Raw genomic sequence first — 25,938 nt, forward strand, 5'->3', positions numbered from 1 at the left:
TTCACTTGTTTTAATTTCCTCTCAATATAATCACATTCACTAATGATGCTCTTAATTCATTTTTTGGAACGTTTTCTCTTTCTAATCTCCAATCTGATGATTTCCCTCTATCCTTGAAATCTCCCTTCACTTCATCCTAGGGATCCCCTAGCCCGTGGTCGGCAAACTGCAGCTCTCGAGCCACATACGGTTCTTTGGCCCCTTGAGTGTGGCTCTTCCCAAGCCTTAGGAGTACCCTAATTAAGTTAATAACAATGTACCTACCTATATAGTGTAAGCTTAAAAAATTTGGCTCTCAAAAGAAATTTTAATCATTGTACTGTTGATATTTGGTTCTGTTGACTAACGAGTTTGCAGACCACTGTGGGCCTAGCCCCTCTGTGGGGTTGGAATCCTGTTTTCTGGTTCCAGAATCTTCATGTCTTCCCTTCTTTTCTAACTTCATTTGTCGGAGAAACTCCTCTAGTAGCATCCTTAGAACGTGTGCATGGGAGATGAATGTTTGAGACCATACGCATCTCAAAATGTCTTTAGCTTATCCTCACACTTAATAATCTTAGTGTAAATCTCTCAGTTGTGAATAATTTTCCTGAGTCTCTTCAAGGCATTGCCCCCATTGTCTTCTACCTTTCAACGCTGACGTCGAGATGCCTGAATCCCCGCTCATTCTTGATCTGGTACATGGGAGTTTCTTTTCCCTTTTCTCAACATTTTAGAATCTTTTCTTTGTCTCTAGTGATTCCAACTTCACAAAGATGTGCCTTGTGTGAATCTCTTTTACACTGTGGGGCATTCAGATTCTTTTAATCTGGACATTCATGGTCCTGGGAAATTTTCTTGAGTAATTCATTTGATTATTTCACCTTTATCTCCTTTTACTCTTTTCTTTCTTTCTGGAATTCCAGAACTGTTGTTTATTTTTCTTTTATTATATTTTCTATTTTTCACCTTTATGCACAACATTCTGGGACATTTTCTGACCTTAACTTATAACACTTTTGAGATTTTTATTTCTGATATACATAATTTTTCAACCCTCACCCAAGGAGTGAGGATCTTTTTTCCCATTGATTTTTAGAGAGAGAGTAGAAGGGAAGGGGGGAAGGGGGAGAGAAAGAGAAAGAGAAAGAGAGAGAGAGAGAGAGAGAGAGAGAGAGAGAGAGAGAGAGAGAGAACTGGCCCTGACTAGGGGTGGGGATCAAACCTGCAACCCAGGTATGTGCCCTTGACCGGGAATCTAACTTATGACCTTCAGTTTTGCAAGTTGATGCTCTAATCACTGAGCAATACTGGCCAGGGCTCTGATATATTTTTATTGAATTAAAATGGACATATCATATTTTTAACTTCCAAAAGCTCTTTCTTGATTGTCCCTACTTTTCCTTTAAAAAAAAAAGAATATGCTTCTTTTACATATTGATGATTTTTTTTGAAGTGTTCACTTTCCTGCATAGTGTGTCTTCCTTCCTTGTTGCCTTTCTCTGTTTGTTTTGGCCTCTACTTTTTCTGTTAAAGGCTTTTTCCTTGAGAGTCTGCTGATACTTTAAGGGTGGGAGCTAAAAATGGTTAATTGAATTCTCAATGCTCATGAGGAGGAGGTATTGACTGTAGCTATCTCTGTGGGGTAATCTGGCTGGGCCATTGTTTTGGGATTACTTCACCTCAATTTTAAAGAAAATTTTCCATAGGTTTGTCAGAGGATACTGTTCTAGTCTCCACTCTACATGAAAATTCTAGATGCCAGTCTTCTAAGTGAGTGGGAGAAAGCTCGGGATCCCAACTTGCAGAATGTAAATTTTAATTTTAATCCATTTGTTTTCTTGTGGCATCCGGCATCCCTCACTCATAACTGTGCCTTAGATACCCCAATCTAGCAATGCTCTACTTTAGCTTCTGTAGAGAATAAACTTCAGATCTCTGTGAGAATAGGGGAAGGGCAGTTGCCTGATTATAGAGAATATGTCTCTCTTTCCTTCTTAAGTGATTTCAACCTACCATCTTGTTTACAGCCCTATCATTACTCCCAATGCCAGAGATACCTAATGGTAACATCCCAGTCTTTTGGGGATATGGGTAGCAAAATTTGCTCTTGAATTTCCCTGCTGTAGTTTAAGGTTGAGGCTGCTGCAATTTGCAACATGATGGTAGTGCTCATGATTCAGCTTACCCATACCTGCTAAACTCACACCCTTCTTCCTTTGACTTTCCAGCTTCCCAAATTTTGTTTCTTCTTCCATTATTTTGTCCTTGTAGATTTATTCCCTAAATTTCTTCACTCTTATTTTTTTGGGATTTCAAGAGATATTAGAGAACTTGCATGTTTCAACCCATTTATAACTGAAAACCATGATTGAGAAATTTTTTTTTCAGAATCAAAATCTGGAACATTGATGTGAATGAGTATGGTATTATTTCAAGTGGTTGCATCATTGGACTACTTGCTTATTTTAACTAAACTGCTACTAGCTAGCACAGTTGTTTTTTTTTTTGAACCCTCTTTTGTAATTGCCTTCATAACCCACAACATATTCCTTTGAATTTATGCAAAGGTAAGAATTTTATATTTCAAAAGATTTTATTTTTATTGATTTCAGAGAGGAAGGGAGAGGGAGAGAGAGATAGAAACATCAATGATGAGAGAGAATCATTGATTGGCTGCCTCCTGCACACCCCCCACCGGGGACGAAGCCTGAAACTCTGGCATGTGCCCTTGACTGGAATCGAACTTGGGGCACTTCAGTCCATAGGCCGACACTCTATCCACTGAGCCAAACCAGCCAGGGCCAAAAGATTTGATTTTTAAAAACACCCAAATGCCACATGGAAAGTAGGCTTGTAAAAAAGGCGAATGATAAACCTTGGCTTTCATTTAAAAATATCTTGCTATTTCTGTAATGGACACAAAATCATAAAACGATGTTTTGAGACTAGTACAGATTGTAGGAGTGGGGGAGATTTCTCAATTGCTTGAGACTGAAGTTTTGACTGGCCGTGTTTTGAGCAAGGATGTCATTACTGAAATGGTTCATAGCCTCCTAATATCAACATCAAGTTGTGTTCATAAACACAGGGTTTTTTTTTTGCTTTCCCCCCCATTGTATTGAGATATAATCGACGTATAACATTGTATAAGTTTAAGGTGTACAACATGATTTGATATATGTATTTATTGTAAAATGATTACCACAATTAGTTACTGTTCATTACCTCACATAGTTATAATTATTTCCTTATATGGAATTGTTAACTATAGTCCATCATAGTTGTACATTTCATTACCAGAAATTATTTTCACTTCTTATATAGAGATTCTCTTTATTATACCCATATTAGCCAAACCATTTAAACCCTTACAAGATAATATTGAAAACATTTCCAGTTTAGAATCTTAGAGCTGGAAGTGTTTGTAAAGATGGTTCAATTCATATTCATAGATGAAGATACAAAGGCCAAAACTGTGAATTGATTTACTTGCCCAGATTCACATACTAGAACCCAGATGTTGATCCTAATCTCAAATAGAAGTGAAATAGTTTTATGTATTTTTAAGAATAGTTTGGGTGAGAGTTGATTGTTTAAGATCTTTATGAGCAAAGTGAATAGGTTTCTGTTTTTCTCTTTTTATGCTGCAGAGGTGGATAACTGTGCTTGTTTTTTTCCAAAGTAAAAGGGCAAAGATATGAACAGGGTATGAAAATGAAATCCAGCTCTGGCTGATTTGGCTTGGTGCATAGAGCGTCGGCCTGGGGACTGAAGGGTCCCAGGTTTGATTCCAGTCTAGGGCACATGCCTGGGGGCGGGGGGGGGGGGCGTGCAAGAGGCAGCTGATCAATGATTCTCTCTCATCATTGATGTTTCTATCTCTCTTTCCCTCTCCCTTCCTCTCTGAAATCAATAAAAATTATTTAAAAAAAATGAAATCTAGATTTGTAATAAAGAAAAATACATAGAAAAATGACAAGAGTCGCCCAGATTTGGTGAGCAGAAAAAAAGAGCCTTGAATGAAAAATTATTATTTATTTATTTTTATTTTTTAAATGTCTTTTTCCAATTGCTTTATTACACATGCTAAAGATCACCAGCCCACCCATCAAGCCCCTCTACCACTAACAGCCTCATTGCAGGGACCGGGGGAAGGGGAAGGATCCTGACTGAGATGACAGTAGTGAGTCCCTTAGTATGGGATCTGGTACACTGAGGTGTGGTCATAGAACCCTGTGATGACCCGGCAGTTGTTAGGGGACACGTCACATCATGTGACAGAGGTGGTCTGGGTAACGGGAAAACCAGGTTCCCATAGGCAGGCTGTAGATGCTGACCAGGTTGTCCATCCCAGTGCTCACCCACCACTGGCTGAGAAGGAAGAACTTGAGACTGAGGACGGTGCTGTCCTTATAACCCTCCATGTGTTTCTGCCCCGGCCTCCCCAGTGGGTGGGCTGCAGTTATAGCTGGCCATTGGCTGTGCCCACCACAACCCAGTTGTCCCGGGGGTTGGGGGGCAGGCTTATTATCAAATTGGTATTCCTGGGGCTCCCTGACAGTCCTCAGGTCCCAGCATTATAAGCAGGTGTCCAGATCTCCCATCCAGATGTTCTGGTCTTTGACAGGTCCCTGACCACACTCTGGTGCCGCAAGTCCCGGATCCTGAAGGTGCCATCAGTGAAGTAAGCAAAGGCCAGGTTGTCCTCCAGGTTGGCAGCCAGGGCCTGGCAGTGAGACTTGCAGAGGGTAGCTCATCTCTTATGTGCAGGGATGTTGCCATCAGGTTCCACATGCTCACACCAGCCAAGTTGTGGGCAGCCATCAGCAGGGTAGCGTTGTTAGAGAAGAGGAGGCGGGTGCGTGCACAGGTAGGTCCCGTGGGTCTGTGCACACAGGTGGCTGTTGTGGAACGTGTCCTCCACCATCTAGCCGATCAAGCTCCACACTTTGACTCCATCTCTGCCACAGGTGAACACGTGCCACGTGAAGCTTCTGACTGCTGTGGCCAGCACAGGCTTCCTATGTTTTAGCATCCACGTCTCCATTCTGTGTGGGACAGCCAACTTCGTGGATTGCCAGGGCAAGGTATGCAGCCTCTTTCACATGTCTTTGAAGTCTTTGGGGTCCCAGCATATGGGCTTCAGAAAGGTACAGGCTCTACGGCAGGCTCCTGGGCCACGCAGGAGAGCATCACCCCTGGTGCCCTGCCTGGCTCTGTGCTCCCTTCTTAGAACCCAAGCATCTTCGGTACAGGACTCTGCTCCAAAGTAGCATGGTCCTGGGTCCTGGCCTTCCAGGTCTGGCACCTGTCTGTCAGCCTGTGTCTCGGTTGGTCCGCTTTATCATGGGTCCCGGCAAAAATCTGCCAGAGTTGCTGGGTTAGAATATCTTTCCCAAATTGGGGTTCAGAGTCCCAGGATGGCAGCAGGTCTAGCTGATAGACTGGGGAGCCATCAATGCCAGATAGCTGCTGGGCCCAGTCAGATGTCCTCATGGCCATGACATCTTCGAAGTTTGGCCCCTGAAGACTGGAGGGCTGGGTGTCAGGAAGACTTGTGGCTGGCTCTGTCCCCAGGAGTCCTAGTAAGCCTCCCCTGACTGGAAGTCCAGGAGTTGGCTGCAGGTCTCCATGATTTGTAGGAAATGTTGTGCCTGGCTGTGATGTTCCTGTAGGTCCTGCTGAGTCTTTTGGAGCAAGTAGTAAATGCTCTCCACCTGTGCTGGCAAGTGAGGGGGGAATGGAACTGCTTCTTGAGCTGATCCAGGGTGGCTCCATGATGAGCCAAAGTTCCTGGGGGCCTCACCATCCTTGGAGGTTGCCTCTGGGGGCTGAGAGGGACACAAGCAGTCATCTTCAGGCAGTACTCTTGCCTAGGATGGAGGCTTAGAAGCAGCATGAAGGAAGCTGTGGGGGGCAGCCAAGTTCAGGTCAAGAGGAATCACCTGAAAATTATTATTTATAAAAGGAAACCATTCCTGTCTTCACTCATTAGCTAGAGGACATAGCATGCTCTCTGATGTTGAGGAGGGGAGAACCTCATTGGCTTCCTTCTCAAACAGCAGAGGAACCTGTGAGAGGGCAGCTGCCCTTTGAGTGCTTATAACACCCTTGTCTCCTACCTGGGAGCCAGAGAACAAACAGGCTGAAGGCCAAAAATGACCATTAGTAGGCAAACACATTGCTTTTGGGTCTGAAGTCATCTGTAGCCTCAAAACTATAGCGAGATGCACAACTTTTGTCTGAATTTGCTCATGAAATTAATTGACCAAACAATCCATTTGGCTGGGAAAAAGATGCTAATTGGACTGACTTGACCAGTTCATAAAGCATCTTTGAGCCTGTGGGGTACAGCCCCGGCCACTGGTATCTCTTGCTGCACTTATCAGCAGAGATGGCTTCAATTTGCATAATGTAAGAAAAAGGAGCTCCATGGAATGCACAGGGTTCTGTGTCTCTACATGAGCAGTTAACAAATTAGCACAGGGGAAGCTTTTGCAAATGAGAGATTAAATTTCTTTGTTTATGTTGGAAATCTCCCTCTGTCTCTGTCAGCAAAAGCGCAATAACATTCCTTCCGTGTTGGGCTGGCTTTCAGTTCCTTTGTTATTTTTATTTCTTTTGTTCTTGCTATGGGTTTTTAGAGTGACCATCTCTCTCATTAGGGTAGGCTTCCTGGGGGAGGGATGGGGGTGGAGTGGAGGTAGGGTTGCCAGATAAAATACAGTGCCCAGTATAATCTGAATCACAAACAACGAGTAATTAAAAAAAAATACATATATATAATTTTATTGATTTCAGAGAGGAAGGGAGAGGGAGAGAGAGAGATAAAAACATCAATGATGAGAGAGAATCATTGATTGGCTGCCACCTACACACCCTCCACTGGGGATTGAGCCTATAACCCAGGCACGTGTCCAGATCAGGAATCGAACGGTGACCTCGTGGTTCATAGGTTGATGCTCAACCACTGGGCAGTAATTTTTAAAAGATGTATAAGTATATCCCAAATATTGCATGGGACATACTTATACCAAAAAAGTATACCTTGCCTACTTGACATTTTTATTTGCTAAATTTGGGTAGCACCAGAGTTTCCTAGGGTTGTAGGAAAAGGCTGCTTTTCCTACTCTCTTCCTCTTTGCCTGGGACAGACTATATTTTAACATGCATCTGAGACTTGATTTCCAAGGGCTGGGACCAGGATGAGGAGAGTGAAGCAGGAAAATTCTGCCACTGGCTGTGTCAGGCACAAAACCAGTAATTGAGATAGAGAATACTTTAATGTGCCCTGGCTGGTGTGGCTCCGTTGGAGTGTTGTTGCATACACCAAAAGGTTGTGGGTTTGATCCCCGGGCAGGGCACATGCCCAGGCTGTGGGTTCAGGGTTTATATGGGTGTGTCTGGGTACCTATGGGTGCATATGGGAGGCAACGGCTTGATGTTTCTCTCTTTTCCTCTCTAAAGTTAATAAAAAACATATACTTGGGTGAGGATTAAAAAGAAAAATACTTTAATATCATATTTTAAAAAATTAAAATAAAAACAATCCTGTCTTTGTTTATAATTTTTCATATTTTAATCATTGATATTATAATTTTCATAGTTTTCTCACAAATATGCATTTCATATTAATTTTTACTTTTAAAATATTGCATTAAAATATTCTATATCTTGAATACAGAGTTTTTTTGCACCCTTAAAATTTACACCTCAGGTGGTGGGTGGCAGGAATGTTTAATGTAAGTTTGTAGTCTCACTAAGACCAGAATTTTAGAATTAAAATATTAGTTTTTCACCTTATTTGACTTCTATTTTCATATAGGTTTGAAGAAGCCTGTGGTCTTTCCTTATCCGTTTTAATATATTGGTTATTTCGATCTTGAGTGAAGTTTCTTACCTCCATTGCCCCAACCTCTGTCTAGGCAGATACCTTTTGGTCCTGACTTTTTTCTTCCTTTTATTTATTTTTGGTTAATCCTCACCTGAGGATATATTTTCCATTGATCTTTAGAGAGAGTGGAAGGGAAGGGAGAGACAGAGAGTGAGAAACATCGATGTGAGAGAGACATATCGATTGGTTGCCTCCTGCACATACTCCAACCAGGACCCAGCCTGCAACCAAGCTTCCTACCCTTGACTGAAATCAAACCTGAGACCCTTCAGTCCTCAAGCCGCCACTCTATCCACTGAGCCAAATTGGCTGGGGCTTGACTTTCTTCTTTCAAGGCAATAAAGATTCCTGTCTCTCTCATTGCTTTAGACATGAGGTGAAGACCCTGGCTGTGTCTAGTGGCAGAGGTTTCCTGAAGAAGTTTGGAGAGACGTTGGGCTTAGATGCAGGGGGGCAGGATTGATGACTATTGAACTTTAATATCATCTTATTGAGTATTTAAAAAGCAAATTAAACCCACAATGACATATCATCTCACACCTGCCAGAATGGCTATCATCAATAAATTAACAAACAAGTTTTATCTTAACTGGTTTGGCTCAATGGATAGAGCATCAGCCTGAGTATTGAAGAGTCCCGAGTTCGATTCCAGTCAAAGGCACGTACCTCAGTTGCAGGCTCAATCCCTGGCCCTGGTTGGGTCTCGTGCGGGAGGCGACCAATAGATGTGTCTCTCTTATGTCGATGTTTTTCTCTCTGTGTCTCCCCCCCTCCCTTCCACTCACTCTAAAAATCAATGGAAAAATATCCCCTCAGGTGAGGCTTAATAAAAACATCAAAACAACAACAACAAAAAGTGTTGTTGAGGATGTGGAGAAAAGGGAACACTTGTGCACTGTTGGTGGGATTGCAAATTGGTGCAGCCACTATGGAAAATTGTATGGAGGTTCTTTAAAAAATTAAAAATGAAACTGCCCTATGACCCAGCAATTCCTCTTCTGGGAATATATCTAAAGAAACTTAAAACACTAATTTGAAAGAATATATGTTTCACTATGTTCAGGGCAGCATTATTTACAATAGTCAAGATTTGGAAGCAGCCCGAAGTAGATGAGTGGATAAAAAAGCTGTGGAATACTACTCATCTGTAAAAAAGAAGGAAATCTTACCTTTTGTGACAGCATGGATAGACCTAGAGGACATTATGCTGAGTGAAATAAGTCAGATAGAGAAAGACAAATACCGTATGATTTCACTTACATGTGGAATCTAAAGAACAAAATAAACTAACATGCAAAACAGAAACAGACTTGTAGATACAGATGAGAGGGAGGTAAGGAGGCTGAATGAAAAAAGGTGAAGGGATTAAGAAGTACAAATTGGTAGTTAGAAAATAGCTATGGGATGTAAAGTATAGCAGAGGGAATATAGTCGATAATATTGCAATAACTATGTATGGTGCCAAGTGGGTACTACTAGTAGAATTATTGGAGGGATTACTTTGTAAATTATATAATTATCTAACCACTATGCTATACATCTAAAATTAATAAAAAATGATATTGAGTGTATACTTTAAGTAAAAAATAAAATAAAATAAACTAGTAAATGCTATTTACTGGTTTTAATATTGAAAAATGTGTTCTCTACTTACCTATTTAGCAACCACTTGACAGTGAACTTCCTCTCCTTTGGGGAGACTTTAGCACTGCATTTAGTAGGATTATTTTTGAAAGTGACAAAATCCATCATTCTGGAAGACATTTTTTGAGAAAGGCATAGGGCATTGAGTCATCTCCTTTCTTTCATGCTCAAGTTTCTCCTTCTGTCCTCAGAAAGTTCTTTCCCAGACCAGCTTAGGCTATGCCACCTTGACAAAAATATTCCATTACCTCTAGGTGACCTTTTTCTGAGACTTGGGAATGGAGTGTTTCAACTATAGGTCAGGCACTGGGTGACTTTACTGGTGCTCCCTGAAAGACAAGGCTGATGAATAGCATTTGAACCCTGTTTCCCTAATCCTTCAGGCAGAATGAGAGGCTCTCCATAAGGGTAATCCTGAGTGATTCATGATGCCTGCTTCAGCACAGTCACACATCGTATAAATACAAATTGACAGTTCGCACACTGGCCTCACGGTGGTATTTACTTAAAACCCTCTCAAGTACACTCCCAATGGCGGCCGCGGGGACAGCTCGCTGGTTAAGGCTACAAACAAAGGCACCAATTTGCTGTATCCAGCCTCCAGAACCAGCCTTTTGAACACTCAGCTCTCTTTTTGTGCCACTTGGCACTTAACACCCATTAGGTCAGGCAATTGGCTTGTTAGTTGATTGCAAGGATAGTCATTAAAAACAAACAAACAAAAAGGTAGTAAACTGAGATCTGTGGATCATTCCTCTGGCTGTCCTGAAGTTTTGAAGGTGGAACAAAAAAATGGAGACAACAAAATAGTAAAGAGGTGGAAAATAGGCGGGCTACTTAACAACCTGTTAAGAGAGAGTTTGAGATGCTTAAGAACATAAATAAAGCCCTAATCGGTGAACGTGTAAATAGAAAAAACTCATATAGAAACCCCCCAAAAATATTTACTTCCATTATTTTACAAAAAATCTTGTAGTAATAATGAAAAACCAGTAAGCAAATGCCAACTGTTGTTGATGGATATTAGTGTTTTCAACGTTGGCAACCCCACTGCTTCAAAGAAAAAGTCAAAAACAGAAACACTGTTCATTTAGAGCAATGTGAAGGTCATCCACACAGCAGCATCTGGACTGCTAACCTTGGACTCAGGAGGAAAAACATATGAAGCAGGATTTGGAGAAGAGTGGAATTTACGTAAATAAAGGCAGAACCAACTCAGAACTGCCTCAACACCAGCTTTTACGCAGGCTCCTTTGGTGGTTAAATGTGGTGTGAAATAACCTTTTTAATGGTCCTGGGGAGCCTTGATTTCCTTTTTGTGTAAGCCCATTATGTGTTCACTTGAAAGGACTCCTTTCTGGTTTTCCCTGACATCCACCCTAAGGCTTCCCCCTTTCTTGTCCGGAGCATGAAGCAGCACCCTTTGGAGACCAGGGAGGAAGGAAAACGCCACCCAAGCAGACAGAGAGCTGGCAAGGCTCCAGGCCAAAGGCCTCCAGGAGGGAGCTGTGTTCTTCAAATCACCTGTTTTTACCCTTTGTGAATAACCATGATATTATTTTATTACTATTATTAGTTGATAATTCCCTTTTACCATTTGGATCATCCCTTGGCTTATACTCTCTACACTAAAGTTTGGAAAGTAGAACAAAAAATAAATCAAGGCTATAGAATAGTAACAGAGGTGGAAAAGGATGAGCAACTAATAACATGCTAAGAGAGTTGCAGACACTCAAGCATGAATAAAGCCCTAATATGTGTTGTTGACACAGTGCCACATCAGAGCCCAACAATTTATTTACTGGGTTCTGTCAGGTGGATAAACAATCTTCTAAGTGACAATGACAATCAAGGTACCTTCAGTTTCTGATTGGTTTGATTTGCTAATGGCTTGTTTGGTTTGGAAGTACTCCCAGGAAAAGAGACCAAAGTCTTATAGTTTATGTCAAACATAATTTTACCATTTCTAAGTGAGTACTTATGCTATTTAGTTCAACAGAACCTGAAGATAAAATATACCAAAAACACAATATTTTTCTCTTAAAAATATTATTTATTTATTTATTTATTTATTTATTCACCGTTCCCAGAAGTACTGCAATATCAGTTCAATGTATGGAAAGGATGGAGCAAGCTCCTATTCCAACTCCTAGCTTAAAAAAATCTATTGGGAAAGCCAGGGAGGGTTGAGGGGGGGGGGGGGGGGAGAGGAGGGGTAAGAAATCAACCGAAGGACTTGTATGCATGCATATAAGCATAACCAATGGACATAAGACACTGGGGGGTAGGGGAGGCCAGGGGATTGTTAAGGGCGGGAAAAAAAGGAGACATATGTAATACTCTTTGTAATACTTTAAGCAATAAAACAATTAATATAAAACAAACAAACAAAAAAACAACACAAAAGAAACCATTTCGAACCCTGGCCAATTTGGCTTAGTTGGTTGGGCATCATCCCCTGAACTGAAGGGCTGCCAATTTGATTCCCAGTCAGGGCATATGCTCAGGTTTGGGGCTTGATCCCCAGTAGGGGGTGAAATAGGAATTTTAGGGCTAAAATAGGACAGGTTTAGGAAATTTTAGACATTTTGGAAATTAAGGGGACCATGGAGGAAGTACAGGGCTGCAGAGCAGCAGAAGGTATATTTCCATAGAATGGGGAAGCTGAAAAGCTGCAACAGGTACATTTCCACAGGATGAGGGAGCTGGGAACAACAAAAGGTCTAATTTACAAAATAAAGAGAAGAAAGCCCTTCATCCAGAAGAAGAAGAAAGCCCAAAGGGAATAGGAAAACAATAAGGATGGAGTGGGGGAGAACCTCACATGTCCCATATGAGTTTCAATCTTTGAGCCTAGGAGTTACTATAGTAACCAGTCTAAGGGAATAGTGACCAATCAGAGGGGATATCAAGGCACCAGGATCTGCAGCCCTTATAAGCCATAGGGAAAAATAACTCAGTGGGAACCTAAAAAAAAAAAAAAATCTATCCTATATAATAAAAGCCTAATATGCAAATTGGCTGAATGTCAGAACAACAGGTGGAATGACCAGTCGCTATGATGTGCACTGACCATCTGGAGGCAGACACTCAATGCAGGAACTGCCCCCAGCCCACAGGCCCCAGGACAGCCAAAGTGGGTGCCTGCGGCCCCCACACCTCCCCGGTCACCCCACCAGTCACCTCAGGCTGGCCAAGATGGGTGCTAGCAGGTGTCCCCCTGCCCCCCAATCACCCCGCCAGTCACCCTACAGATTGGCCCTGATCGCTGGCCAGGCCTAGGGACCCTACCCATACACGAATTTCATGCATCAGGCCTCTAGTTGAATATATTGTCCTCAGATAGAGGACGTACCAGATATTAAATGGATAAGAACAGATACTACACTTGATCTTAGCCTTAAGGCTGAGAAGCAATTAAAAACATTTTTTAAAAGAATGAGAAGTGAAGCCACAGACTGGGAGAAAAATACTTGCAAAAGACACCTCTGATAAAGAACTGTTATCTGAAACATATAAAGATTTCTTAAAACTCTGGACCTCACCCAGTAGCTCAGTTGGTTAAACCATTGCCCTAATACATCAAAGTTCCAGGTTTGGTCCTCAGTCAGGACACATAAAAGAATCAACCAATGAATGCATAAATAAGCAGAACAACAACTCGATGTTTCTCTGTCTGTCTGGCTGTCTCTGTCTCTCTTTCCCTTCTTCTTTCTCTCTCTCTAAAAATCAGTAAATAAAAATTAAAAATACCCCTCAACTATAAGAAAACAAACACCTCGATTAAAAAAAGGGGAAACACTGCAAGAGACGCCTCACTAAAGAAGGTATACAGACAGAAGATAAGCACATGAGAAGAGGCTCCACATCATGTATCATCAGGGAAATACACATGAGAACAATGTAATACAACCATACACCTTTAAAATGGCCAAAGTCTGGAACATGAACACCACCAAATGCTGGTGAAGCTGTGAAACAACAGGAACTCCCACTCACTGCTTGTAGGAATGCGACATGGTACAGTCATGTTGGAAGACAATTGGTGTTTTCTTTCAAAATCTAACATATTTTTCCCATATGATATAACAATCCTGCTCCTTGGTTTTTACCCAAACGAGTTGAAAAGTTATGTCCCCACAAAAACCTGAACATAGATGTTTATAGCAGCTTTATTCATAATTGCCAAAAATTAGAAGCAACCAAGATGTCCTTCAGTAGGTGAATAGATAAACTGGTATATCAGAAATTGAAATACTATTCAGCACTAAAAAGAAATGAGCTGTCCAAATATGAAAAGACATGGAGGAAGCTTAAATGCATAGTATTACTAAGTGAAAGAAGCCAATCTGAAAAGGCTTGATTCCAATTATATGACACTCTGAAAAAGGCAAAATTATGGAGACAGTAGAAATATCTATGGTTTACTAGGGTTAGTAGAGGGAGGGATGAATAAGTGGAGCACAGAGAATTTTTAGGGCAGTGACACTGCTCTGTATGATACTATAATGATGAATACATGTCATTATACATTTGTCCAAGCCCACAGAATATATATCACCAAGAGTGACCCAAATGAAAACTATGGATTCTGGGTGATGATGACTTTTCCTCTGGTGAGGGATGTTGATAATGGGGGAGGCTGTACATGTGCGGAGACAGGGTGTGATAGGAACTCTCTGTATCTTCCTCTTAACTTTGCTGTGAACCTAAAACTGCTCTAAGAAAACAAAACTTTAAAATTAAAAAAGAATTCTGACCGTCCCTGGGCATTTAAATTGTATTGTTTGTGCAAAATGAAGTAGGGACATGTTCACATTTGATGGCAGAGAGGTCAGCATCCTCAAGGACTCGAGGTAGCCCATCTTCTGGTCTGGGAAGGTGCTTGCATAGTGCAGAGGTGACCTGGTTCACCTTCCAGTAAAGCCTCCTCAGCCATTCAACAAAATTCATTCAACACATATTTGTGGAGTCTTCTGTGTGTTCTCATGTTCTTCTTGAATTTTTTAAAAATATATTTTATTTATTTTTTACAGAGAGGAAGGGAGATGGATAGTTAGAAACATCAATGAGACAGGAATATTGATCGCTGCCTCCTGCACACTACCTACTGGGGATGTGCCTGCAACTAAGGTACATGCCCTTGACCGGAATTGAACCTGGGACCCTTGAGTCCGCAGGCTGATGCTCTATCCACTGAGCCAAACCGGTTAGGGCTCTTCCTGAATTTTTATTCAGTGAAACCTACTGTCCTATCGTGCTCACTCATTCATATGCTCAAGGATGACCTTTTTTCAAGGTGAAGGATTCTGAGTTGTCTCATCCCCTCAAAAAGTGAGCAGGAGATAAGCATAAGGAGAGAAGCCGGTGCCTCAACTACCCTTTCTTAAAGCTGATGTGGGAAAATTCTTATTTATTCCTCAAAAAACAACTCATAGAGCGGACACTCAGAAAGTTTATGCAAAACCACCTCTCACCCTGGAGCCTTTTATGACTAAGGTAATCCACTCATCATGAAGCTCTGCTATAATTAACAAGTTGACAATTTTGCCATAACCTGCCCTTGGCCAGAGATTCTGGATGACACAGGAGTACCATCTGGGGGAGGACCTTTGGTTGACTGGAAAGAGGGACTCCGAGGAAAGAAAGACAGGCAAGTGAAAGATGGGGTCACGAAAAACCAGAGTAGAAAAGCTATACCAGCACCTTCCTGCATCTTCATCCACTGAATTAAATAACCAATGAAAATAGGGAGTTTGACTGGCAGAGGGAATTTTGACTTCCTTGTGCCATTTCCTGACTTTATGTTAATTTTGCATTCCTTTTGTCCTCCCCCGCCCCCTCCCCCCGACTCCCCCTGTATTTCTGACAAAGCAACTAACAAGAGAATTTAGTTAGCAACACCATCCCATATCTCAGGTAGTCCTAGAGGCACTGGGCGAAGAGAGGAAATAGAGCAGGGAAGTCTTCAACATTGAACAACAGAACCAACAAAAATACTCAAGTCAATGTTTTTCTGGCAAGGATGTGGCTATGATCTTATCAGATGATTTTGAGGCATGGTGCACAAATCTGACCACCTCAAACTTTTTAGTCGTTTGAACCTTTGAGTTTATTTTGGATAGCACCAACTCTTACCATCCTCAAAGTGTCCATTGCAACATTCCAGAATATAATTTATTTAGTCCTTCACTCCTTGTCATTTGGGGTATTTATTTTTCAAGCAAGTAAAGGGTGATACTTGGAAGAGCAGAGTAATTTGCAGTTAAATGGAAGAGTACAAACAATTAAACAACATTTCAAAGTACAGAAAAAAAAAATGCCATTATGGCAGCTCAAATGGTGTTTTTTCCTTCCTATAGATCATGGAATATGAGTCAACCCAGCCTAGAGGTTGACCTGAATTTTGGCATAATTACACACATAAAAATTTGGATTTCAGCCCAATGTAGAAGTTACCCTTCTCACTGCAGCTGCTGCCCTTCAGGGCTGGAAGAATTCTAATTCCCAATTGAAATACATCCCTGGCAGGATCTGAGGCTGGTTGAAGTCATCTCTGTGCAGTCAGACCTATTAAGTACAGCATGGGTGGGAGGGTCCAGGCTACCGGTACCCTGAGGAGACAGGTCTGCATCTGAGGTTCTTTGCTGCAGCCACAAACCCAATCTAACCAGCCTGAGCAGAAAATTCATTAAAGGGTGTTAGGTAGCTCCCAGAAGCTCCCGGAAGGCTAGAGAATGAGGCTCAAAATCTCTTCAGCCAAGAACAGTCCCCAAATTGCCCCTTCAAGGTGCTGCAGGTACAGTCCCAGAACCCAGGACCAACGTGCCCAGCGGACGCCACAGAGACCACTTCCCACCAGCAGCTCATGAAAACATATGAAGAGAAAACATATTATGACATAATTTAAATACATTCCCTTAGCATTGATCCTCATGGACTCATTTCTATTGTATGTTGCTTTCTGACTTCAAAAATAATACGTGTTTATTGTGAAAAATGTGCAAGATATCAACAAATATTTTAACTTTCTAAAATTTTATCACACAGGAAATGTATACATCTTGCTGTATAACTTCACAATCTATATTCTGTTTATGACACACACACACACACACACACAGTTCAGATCACTTTCCATAGAACTGTTTTATAATCTCGACTTTATACAAAGTGAATGGCTTAATTTTTTATAATCATAAAAGTAATATCTGTTTATTATAAAAAACAAAAATAGTGAAAACTGTAAAGGAGAAAAATAAAATTATCTGTAACTCCACCGCCAAATGAAAACTGCTGCTGACAACATTTTGTTGTATTATCTACATTTTTTCTTCCCTGTTTATTTAAATAGATTAAATTAGATAGATTTTAAATGTAATTTTCATTCTTTTGTAATCTTTTTTATCTAACAAAATAATAATGCAGTCATTTCTGTTATTAAATATTCTTTTACAACATATTTTAAGTGACTGCACACAATTTCATCATAATTGTTCCATTATTTACTTAGCAATATCTCTATTGTTCTATTTAAGTAGTTTATTTTCTACTAATCACTCTGGGTGTTTGGGTTAGTATTGAACATACTTAAAAATGGAGCCAAAGTTTTACAGAGAATGGCCTTCATTGAATCATCAAGAATGAGAATGGGAAAAATAAAGTCAAATTAAGAATAAAATAGTCTATATAGGACTTTATACTTGATGATTGGTTTCAGGCATGTGCAGCAACTACTCTGTAATTGTTGTGAAGGTATTTTCATCACTTTTGAGCTATCCACAGCTTTTGACATAGCAGATTGCTCCTTGAAATATGTTTTCACTTGTTGCATGGCATATTCCTTTGGTTTCCTCCTACCACAGGTTGCTCACCCCCAGTCTCCTTTGCTGCTTCTCCATGTCCCCAACTTCTTAATATTGGGGTGACCTAAGGCTCCTTCCTCAAACCTCTTATGTTCTCTATCTGTGCCTTATGTGATGTCAGCCTGTCTCATGGTTTAAACACCATCTATACACTGACAGCTTCCAAATGGACAAGTGCTTCACATGACCTCTCCTCTAAACTCTGACTCACATTTCTGCTCTCCTACTTAAGATTCTCACTTAGTTTCTCAAATGTAACATGCCTGAAACTGAATTCTAAATTATCACCACTCCAAACCTACTCCCACCGCAGCCTTCCCCATCTCAGTTCATGGTAACTCTATTATTTTTGTTTCTTAGAGCAAACATCATTTATTCCCAAACATATATCTCTCTTATGTGTACTAGACTCATATATTCAGTCACCAACTTGACATCTCTACTTGACAGACATCACAATCTTATCAGATCTAAGGAGACACCTCCAAACCTTCTCCACCTGCAGTCTCCCCATCTTGGTTGATGGCAGTTAATACTCATTTAGTTACTTGGTCAGAAACCTTGGAGTCCTTCTTGACTCCTCTCTTTCACACCGCATCCAAGCTGTCAGCAAATACTGCTGACTCTGCTTCCAGAATACAACTAAAATGTATCACCTCTCACTCCTCTGCTTTCTTCAAACAACCATCACCGCTCACTTGCATTATTGCACACTGATTCTCCACTGGTCCCCCTGCTTCTATCTTTGCTCTCCTATCTATTCTCAATACAGCACCTAAAGTGTGACTCTTTTCAAATCTCTTCTCAATATCAGAACCTCCCAGTGGTTTCCCATCAGAATCCTCACATTTGTCTAAAGGGCCCTTGCCTACTCTTATTGCTTTGAACTTGCCAATGACTCACTTTGGCCTCTGCTGTTTCTTAGACATGCACTCAAGAGCTCTCACCTGTGTTCTTTGTGTGCACTTGTATTCTTTCCACCTCCAGCACTCTACTCTGATATCGTGGTGGCTGGCTCCTTCACCTATGTCATTCTTTGCTAATGTTTACTGAATACATCCTGTGAGATTGGACATCTGCTAGGAATATGACATCATTTCATATAATCCTCATAGCTATTGTATGAAAAGATAGATTTCCACATGGCAGTGCATATAACATTTCTGAAATATTAAATCAATGTATTTTTATTCCTAATAACCTCCAAGTTTTTCTGATTCTCCACAAGTTTCACTGATTGATATTGAGGTTCTAGACAGCTCCAACATTAGCATTACAATAAGATTCATGCTTTTGGTGTTCTCATATTTATGGTATTATATACACAAGATAATATACATAATACAAAATATATAATATACATTATATACATAATCCCACGGGAAAAGCATATAAAGAGTTAGAAATATATATTTCTTCCAAAATCAATGAAGAAGGTCTTTAAAGTCCTTTTTATTGTCATTAGTGTTGTTATTATTAATATTATTTTCAGTTGTTATACCTTGGTGGTCATCTTTGTGCATAAATCTTGATTTGTATTTTAGGTTGTTACGTTAGGATAAATTCCTTGAAGTGAAAATACTAGAGCATTGAGAGCATTATAAGGTACTTGATACATTTTGCTAAATTGTGCTCCATTCTGCATTCTCTCTAGTTGCTGTGATTTAGAGCAAACCGGGGACTGTAGCACTACATAGTTATGCCAAAAATGGGAGGTGACTTTTCAAGGCCCATAACCAAAAAGCCAAGGGCATTAAGGAATATGAGCATTAGTAGCCTGGTGAACTCTCACAAGTTTTTGTATGAGAGAATAACTGAGTGGAACATGGGAGAAACATAAATTGGTGACAGGAAAGTAAAACAGGATGTAGTTAATTGTAAAAGAATGGGTTTTGAAGTTCAAGGATAGAAGAACCCATAGCTGTAAATAACAAATGACGGTGTATGCATTATTATTTCCATTTTTATAGATGAGAAAATGAAAGAGGTTTGAGTTATGCCCAAGGTCACATAGCCTATTAGACACAGAGTTGAGATTTCAATCTAGGCCTTTCTTCTTTGCTCATGTTCTGTATTATCTCTCAATGTTTATATATTGTTTCCACTACTTAAAGGGGTACAGGCATCACATGTTAGCTAACAAGATAATTTAGGGTGGAATACACTCTCTTCCAGCGTATTCAGCTATGGAACAATTGGACCAATCTTGCTTTGATATCAAAGGCAATAGTCAAGCTTACATGATGGTTGATCAGCATACGAGGCCTGGGGATAAGTCCATTCTGCACTTGTTTTTGTACAGCCTGTGAGCTAATGGCTTTATATTTTTAAATGGTTGTAAACAAATTAAAAGTATCAATACAATTTCATGACACATAAGAAAATTTATGAAATTAAAATTTCAGTATCCACAAATAATGTTTTGTCTAGACACAGCTATGCCATCATTTTCATAACTGAGTGGTTTACATCATAGACCTTATGGCTCACGTGGCTAAAACTGTTACTATCAGGCCTTTCACAGAATTTTGCTGACCCCCAAATTTAGTTCATAGACATCATATCTCAGTGACCCAGATGAAATTACACCAACAGTGACAGCCCTGTTTTCTACCTGACAGTATGTTCTTTAAACACTCTTTGATTGTGTTTGGTTATTGAACCAAGAAAAATGGGAGATTTCACTACTTCATCTTCAGAGTTTGTTCATATGAAGAGTCTTATTGCCATAATATATTGGCCACAAAAAACTTTCAACAATTTGTGTCAGGACAGGTTTAGAACTGCCCACGGTCACTTGAGAATCAGATGTCACTTTGCCTCTTTTTGACATTTGAATATGCCTGTCAGCTGAAGGACTGATGAGGTGGACGTGAATACTGATGTTAAATCTGTGGCCAGACAAAGCATGTGCTTTGGGTATTCTATTCTGTGAATATACCACAATTTATTTATCTATTCTATGGTGCATTTTGATTAACCAGGTTTTACTATATAAACAATGCTGCTGTGAGCATTCTTATGGATGCCTGTAGAATACACACACAGGTTTCTTTAGGGTAGATATACTTAGAAGTAGAATTCCTGAGTTGTATGGTATATAGATTCCACTTTTGCAAGATTCTGCCAAACAATATTTTCTAAAGTGGTTGTACCTATTAACATTGCTAGTGTATGAAATTTTCTGTTGCTCCGGGTCATTGAAATTTTCAGACTCTAATTTTGCCAATCTAGTTTTAATATGCCTTTCCCTAATTGCTAATGAGATCGAGCTACTTTTCAATGTTTATTGGGTATTCAGATGCTCCTTTTGTAAAGTCCTTTGCCCATTTTTCAAATGGATTGTTTATCTTTTGCTCATTGATTCACAAGAGTTCTTTGCATAATCTGGACATTAGCCCGTTATTGATATCTCAGAGAACTCTTCCATTGTCCTTTCACTCTTTATGGCGTCTTCTGATGAACCAGAAGTCCTGATTTTACTGTGGCTGAATTTAACAATCATTTCCTTTATGGTTTGTCTTTATATGTGTTGCTTTAAAAAATAGTTTCTACCTTGAAGTCGTTAAGGTGTTTTATATGAGATATTTAATTAACCTGGGATTGGCTTTTGTGTATGGTACATTTCTTAATTTTCAAATACCTAGAGGTTTTCTAGTTATCTTTTTGTTTTAATTTGTAGTTTAATTACAGTCTGGTGAGATAATATGATAATTTTTGCAATTGGTTAAAACTTACTTTATAACTCAGTGTATGGTCCAATATTATAAAAGCTTAAAAAGAACTTGTATTCTACAGAAATTGGATGAAGTGTCCTACATAGATATGCCTATTAGGAAAAGTTTATTATTCATGTTGTTCAAACTTTCTATATTTTTTCTCATTTTTGCTTGATATATCAATTATTGAATAAGTTGTATGAAAAATATCTCACTAGGATTTTAGATTAGTTTATTTTTCTTACAGTTTCATCAGTTTTTGTGTTATGTATTTTAATCCTGTGTCAGAGGTACAGATAGACATGCAACTGTTATATCTTCTTTGTGACTCTATCATCTTATTTTATGAACTGACCCTTTTTAAATTAAGTATTTGATATTAATATAACTTATACCACCTTTGCTTTTGGTCAATATTTAAATGTATATTCTTTTCCATTATTTTCTGTTTAATCTTTCTATATCTTGTTTTAGATATGTTGCTTGAAAACAGCTTATGGCTGGATTTCACTTTGTTTTATCCAGTATATCAATCTTTGCCTTTAACTAGAAGCATTTATTCTGTTTACTATAAATGGAATTGCTGGTGTATTTGGATTTGAACCTTTTACGTTTTCTTCTTCTTTTTTTGCCTTCTTTGAATTGATAAATATTTCCCCATTCTATTCTTTCCCTCTACTAGTTTGAAATTTGTATTCTTTATTTCTATTCAATTACTCTTAGACATTGAAACATGCTTATTAATTTAACAATGCTTAAATTAATTGATATCTTTATTTTCCTCCAAAACATGCAAGAATCCTCATTCTGTGCTCATCTAGCAACCACGAATCTGTTCTCTGCATCTATAAAGTTGTTTTTGTTTTTAGATTCCAAATAGAAGTAAAATTTCCTATCCTTTAAAAAGACATCTTAGGACATTATAGCAGTTGTTTTTGGCAGCTTAGTTTTGATTTCCTACATTAAAATGTGTTCTCTTTTGCTGTTCAAACTTTCTCTGCTTTTGCCGTGGCCTTTAATTTATATTCCTTCCATCCTCAGAAACAGAGGGCCATTAGCAGGCCCTGCTACAGAAAATTCGAGGACATGCTGCAGGAAGAAGGGAAGTGATCTCAGATGTGAAGGCTGAACTGCACAGGAGAGCACATTATAATGTAGGAAATCAAAACTGGCATCCACAAAGGCTCTGAAAGGAGGAACGTGCGTGTAAGTGATCTCAGGAAAAAAGTGTTGGTATTTTTTGACATCATATGGAAGTATGGCAATACCTTGTTGCTGTTGTTGTTAAAATATTGTTGAGAGGCTTCAAAATATTCAGTAAGAACACATTTCCAGGTATTTTAACTGGAAATACCAGTTTTTCAGGCAAAAAAAGTAATAAATGATCACTGTCTTCCTCATCACCCTGCCGCCATGACAGGCTTTAACCAGGCTGCTTCAGATTTTTGTTTGCATAACCCCCAAAAGGGATATCATAAATTTTGAGGTTTTTTTTTTTATTAGTTAAGGTATTACAAATGTGTCCTCATCCCCCCATTAACCCCCACCCTCCCACCCCCCCGCACACTCATGCTCCCATCCCCCTGTTGTCCATGTCCATTGGTTTGGCTTATATACATGTATACAAGTCCTAAAAACCCCCAAACAAACTGAAGTTTGACTTTACTCAATTTGGCATAAACCCTGAGGGCAAAGCCAGGCTCCTTGTTCTACTTGTCTCTCTGTGGGTCCCTACTTCAACTCAGTTATTATTCAAATTTTTGCCAGATCATTAATGCTTTTAAGGGGATTGTGTTTCTTTATTTGATTATTTACTGGTAAAAAATATTTATTAGCATATCTACTTCAACTTATACATATATATGTGTATATATATTCTTTGCCCTGGATATAATGAAGTGTGATAAGATACAAACCCCTTAAAACAGGTGAGGAATCCAGTTCTGCTCATTAAGTTCCAGTGAGCAAAGCACTGCACTGGTGACTTGAGGAGAAATTAATGGCATAATCCCTGCCTTCTGGAAGCTCTTAATCTACTGTTAGAGATAGACATTCATTTTTATACCAGAAAACCCAATGACAAATGTTATAGTGGAGGATATACAACAAGAATTGTGAGATTATGAGAAAGGAACAGATTGGGCAAGGTAGAGGGGTGGGTAGGGGAGGGGGTATTTATGAAAGAAGTCATATTTTGCCCTAACCGGTTTGGCTCAGTGGATAGAGCGTCGGCCTGTGGACTCAAGGGTCCCAGGTTCGATTCCGATCAAGGGCATGTACCTTGGTTTCGGGCACATCCCCAGTGGGGAGTGTGCAGGAGGCAGCTGATCGATGTTTCTCTCTCATCGATGTTTCTGACTCTCTATCCCTCTCCCTTCCTCTCTGTAAAAAATCAATAAAATATATTTTAAAAAAAGAAGTCATATTTCACTGTTTGAACAAAGACATGGAATGGGACAACACAGAACATTTGGGGATATCAGTTGGTCAGAGTGGATGGGTCAGAACATAGATGTGTGTGCATGCCTGTACATAGCATGTGGAAACTGACAGTAATAACAAGGGAGATGGCACAGAGCCTGTAGTGGCAAAATAGGCTATAAATGCAGCTTATTTATCAGGGTCCAGAGAGACAGAAACAATGGGAATTGGCTTATGTATTTGTAGTCTTGGTGAGCTCAAATTCTGATGGGGCAGGCTGGAAGGCTCGAGGCTTTAGTTTGAGTCCAAAGGTTGTCTGCTGGAGAATTTGCTGTTGCTCGGAGAGGCCAACCTTTTGGTCTATTCACTCCTTCAATTGATTGGATGAGGCCCACCCACATGAGGGAGGACAATCTGCTTTACTTAAAGTCCACTGATTTAAATGTTGCTCTCATCCAAAAACACCATCGCAGAGATGCCCAGGTTAATGTTTAACTAAATATCTGACCACTGTGGTTCAGCCAAGTTGATATATCAAATTAACCTTCACAAGTAGATTGGGGGTAAAACTGTAGAAGAGTTTAAATGCCATCATGGGAAGATGGGATTCCATTCTCTTTTGAGTTGAAAAACATGTTGAGACATTTGAGAAGGATGATAACTCTGGTAAATGTAGGAAGGATCGACTGGCATGCAGAGAAGAGTACTGTAAACATAAGACAGTAAGGTTTTTACACCAGGGAAAGGATGGAATGGAGTCTATTTGCTATTTGTTTTGTGACTGCAGGTGAATTGCTTAAGCTCAGTTTCCTCACCTTGAAAATGAGGACAAAAATAAGACCTGCTTCAGTGTTATGACATCTCCTTGGACAATGCATGTTTCCTGCCTTCCTTGGAGAGCTAGTGGAATTGACCAGAGGTCTGCCACTGTAGGAGCCAGCCTTCCTGATGGGTCCCAGCGGTCCCTGCTGCCTGGTCATCACACCCATGTGTAGTCCTCTCCTCACCCACATGGTCCCGGGGTCTGTCTGTGTGACCAGCAGTGTTTGGCAGAAGTGATTTGTCACTTCTGAGATCAGGTCATGAAAGACTGTGGCTTCTGTTAGAGATAGACACTCACTGGCTCTCTAGGATCATCGGGAGAAGTAAGCTGCCATGTTGTCAGTAGCCCTATGGAGAGACCTTTGTGGTGAGCAGCTGAGGCCTCCAACCAACAGCCAGGGAGGAACTGGGACCAGACACCTGGTGAGCTGGGCCTCTACCATTCTTGTCAAATGGCTGACAGGTGGACTGCAGCTTTGGGAGTGACCCAGCTAAGCCATTTCTGATTCTGTGCCTACAGAGAAAATGGCTGTGGTTTTAAACTGCTATGTTTCGAGTAATGCATAACTAATGATGACTAATAAACACCTTGGCATTCGGCAAATGCCTGGGATTTTGGAATACGCAGTGTAAGGAGGGAACAGGGTGTTAGCACCTTATTACTCTCTAGGGAGGATTGATACATCTGGGGGCGGGGCGGCGTGGCGGGGGGGGGGGGGGGGGGGTGAAGAGGAGGTAACCCGGTGGGGTGGAGCTTTAGAGAAGAGAAAGAGAAGGGCGGTGTTAGAGAATGAATATTCTGTGATGACCCAGAAAACATTTGAATGCGATGCCTAGGAAAAGGCTAAGAAGTGAGGCTGCACCCTTCATATTGTAGAAAAGGTGAAGTAGCCAGACCAGGTGCACAGTGCCCTTGCCCCGCCTCCCTTACGTGCCCCCCCAACACCGTAACACAAGCATGGGCAATCACCTGGGGCTCCCACTAGCTGGGACTGAACTTCAGTGCAAGCCTGTGTGTGTGCCGCCTCTGGACATCCTCAGGCCTACAGGCGCATAGCTTGGCAAGTAGAATGTGCCTTTGTGTGAAGGGAAAGGCACCTCTTCTTCCACCTGGACACAGGCCAGTGCCAGGGCTCAGGGCTTGGCAAGCAAACCACCAGCTGGATCTCAGCCCGCACCTTCCTCTGGGTCAGCTGCCTTGTGCAATGTACAAGCCGCACAACTGTCCTGGCGCTAAGCAATGAGCTGAACCCTTCTAGAAAAAGCTGCTTAAACATTTATGTAGATTTGGTGCAGGGGAGGCAGGAGAGCCAGAGGTATTTAGAATCAATATGGAGTCTCCTTGCTATTTGTTTTGTGACTGCAGGTGAGTTGCTTAATCTCTCCGAAGCCCAGTGTCCTCACTTTCAAAATGAGGAAAAAAATAAGATCTGCTGTATAGTGTGGTGACATCTCATTGGATAACGTGTGTTTTCTTGCCTTCTCTGGAGAGCTAGTGGAATTGACTGGAGGACTGCCCACAGTGGCTTGTTATGGAAGGGCTGTGAGGAGCATCCATGCACTGGTGACTGCCCATGTGGATATCCCTTAA

The 25,938-nt window shown here is 40.5% G+C and overlaps 2 pseudogenes; both read right to left on the reverse strand.

Annotated features, from left to right (window-relative positions):
- Nucleotides 1-4,174: 4,174 nt before the first annotated feature.
- Nucleotides 4,175-7,888, reverse strand: LOC139021291 (transducin-like enhancer protein 6; annotated as a pseudogene).
- A 4,929-nt stretch (nucleotides 7,889-12,817) lies between these two features.
- Nucleotides 12,818-12,938, reverse strand: LOC139001499 (U2 spliceosomal RNA; annotated as a pseudogene).
- Nucleotides 12,939-25,938: the final 13,000 nt, after the last annotated feature.

This window comes from Myotis yumanensis, unplaced genomic scaffold (genome assembly GCF_028538775.1).
Source record: "Myotis yumanensis isolate MYYU_CA2020_CCGP unplaced genomic scaffold, mMyoYum1.0.hap1 SCAF_1, whole genome shotgun sequence".
Classification (NCBI taxonomy): Eukaryota; Metazoa; Chordata; class Mammalia; order Chiroptera; family Vespertilionidae; genus Myotis; species Myotis yumanensis.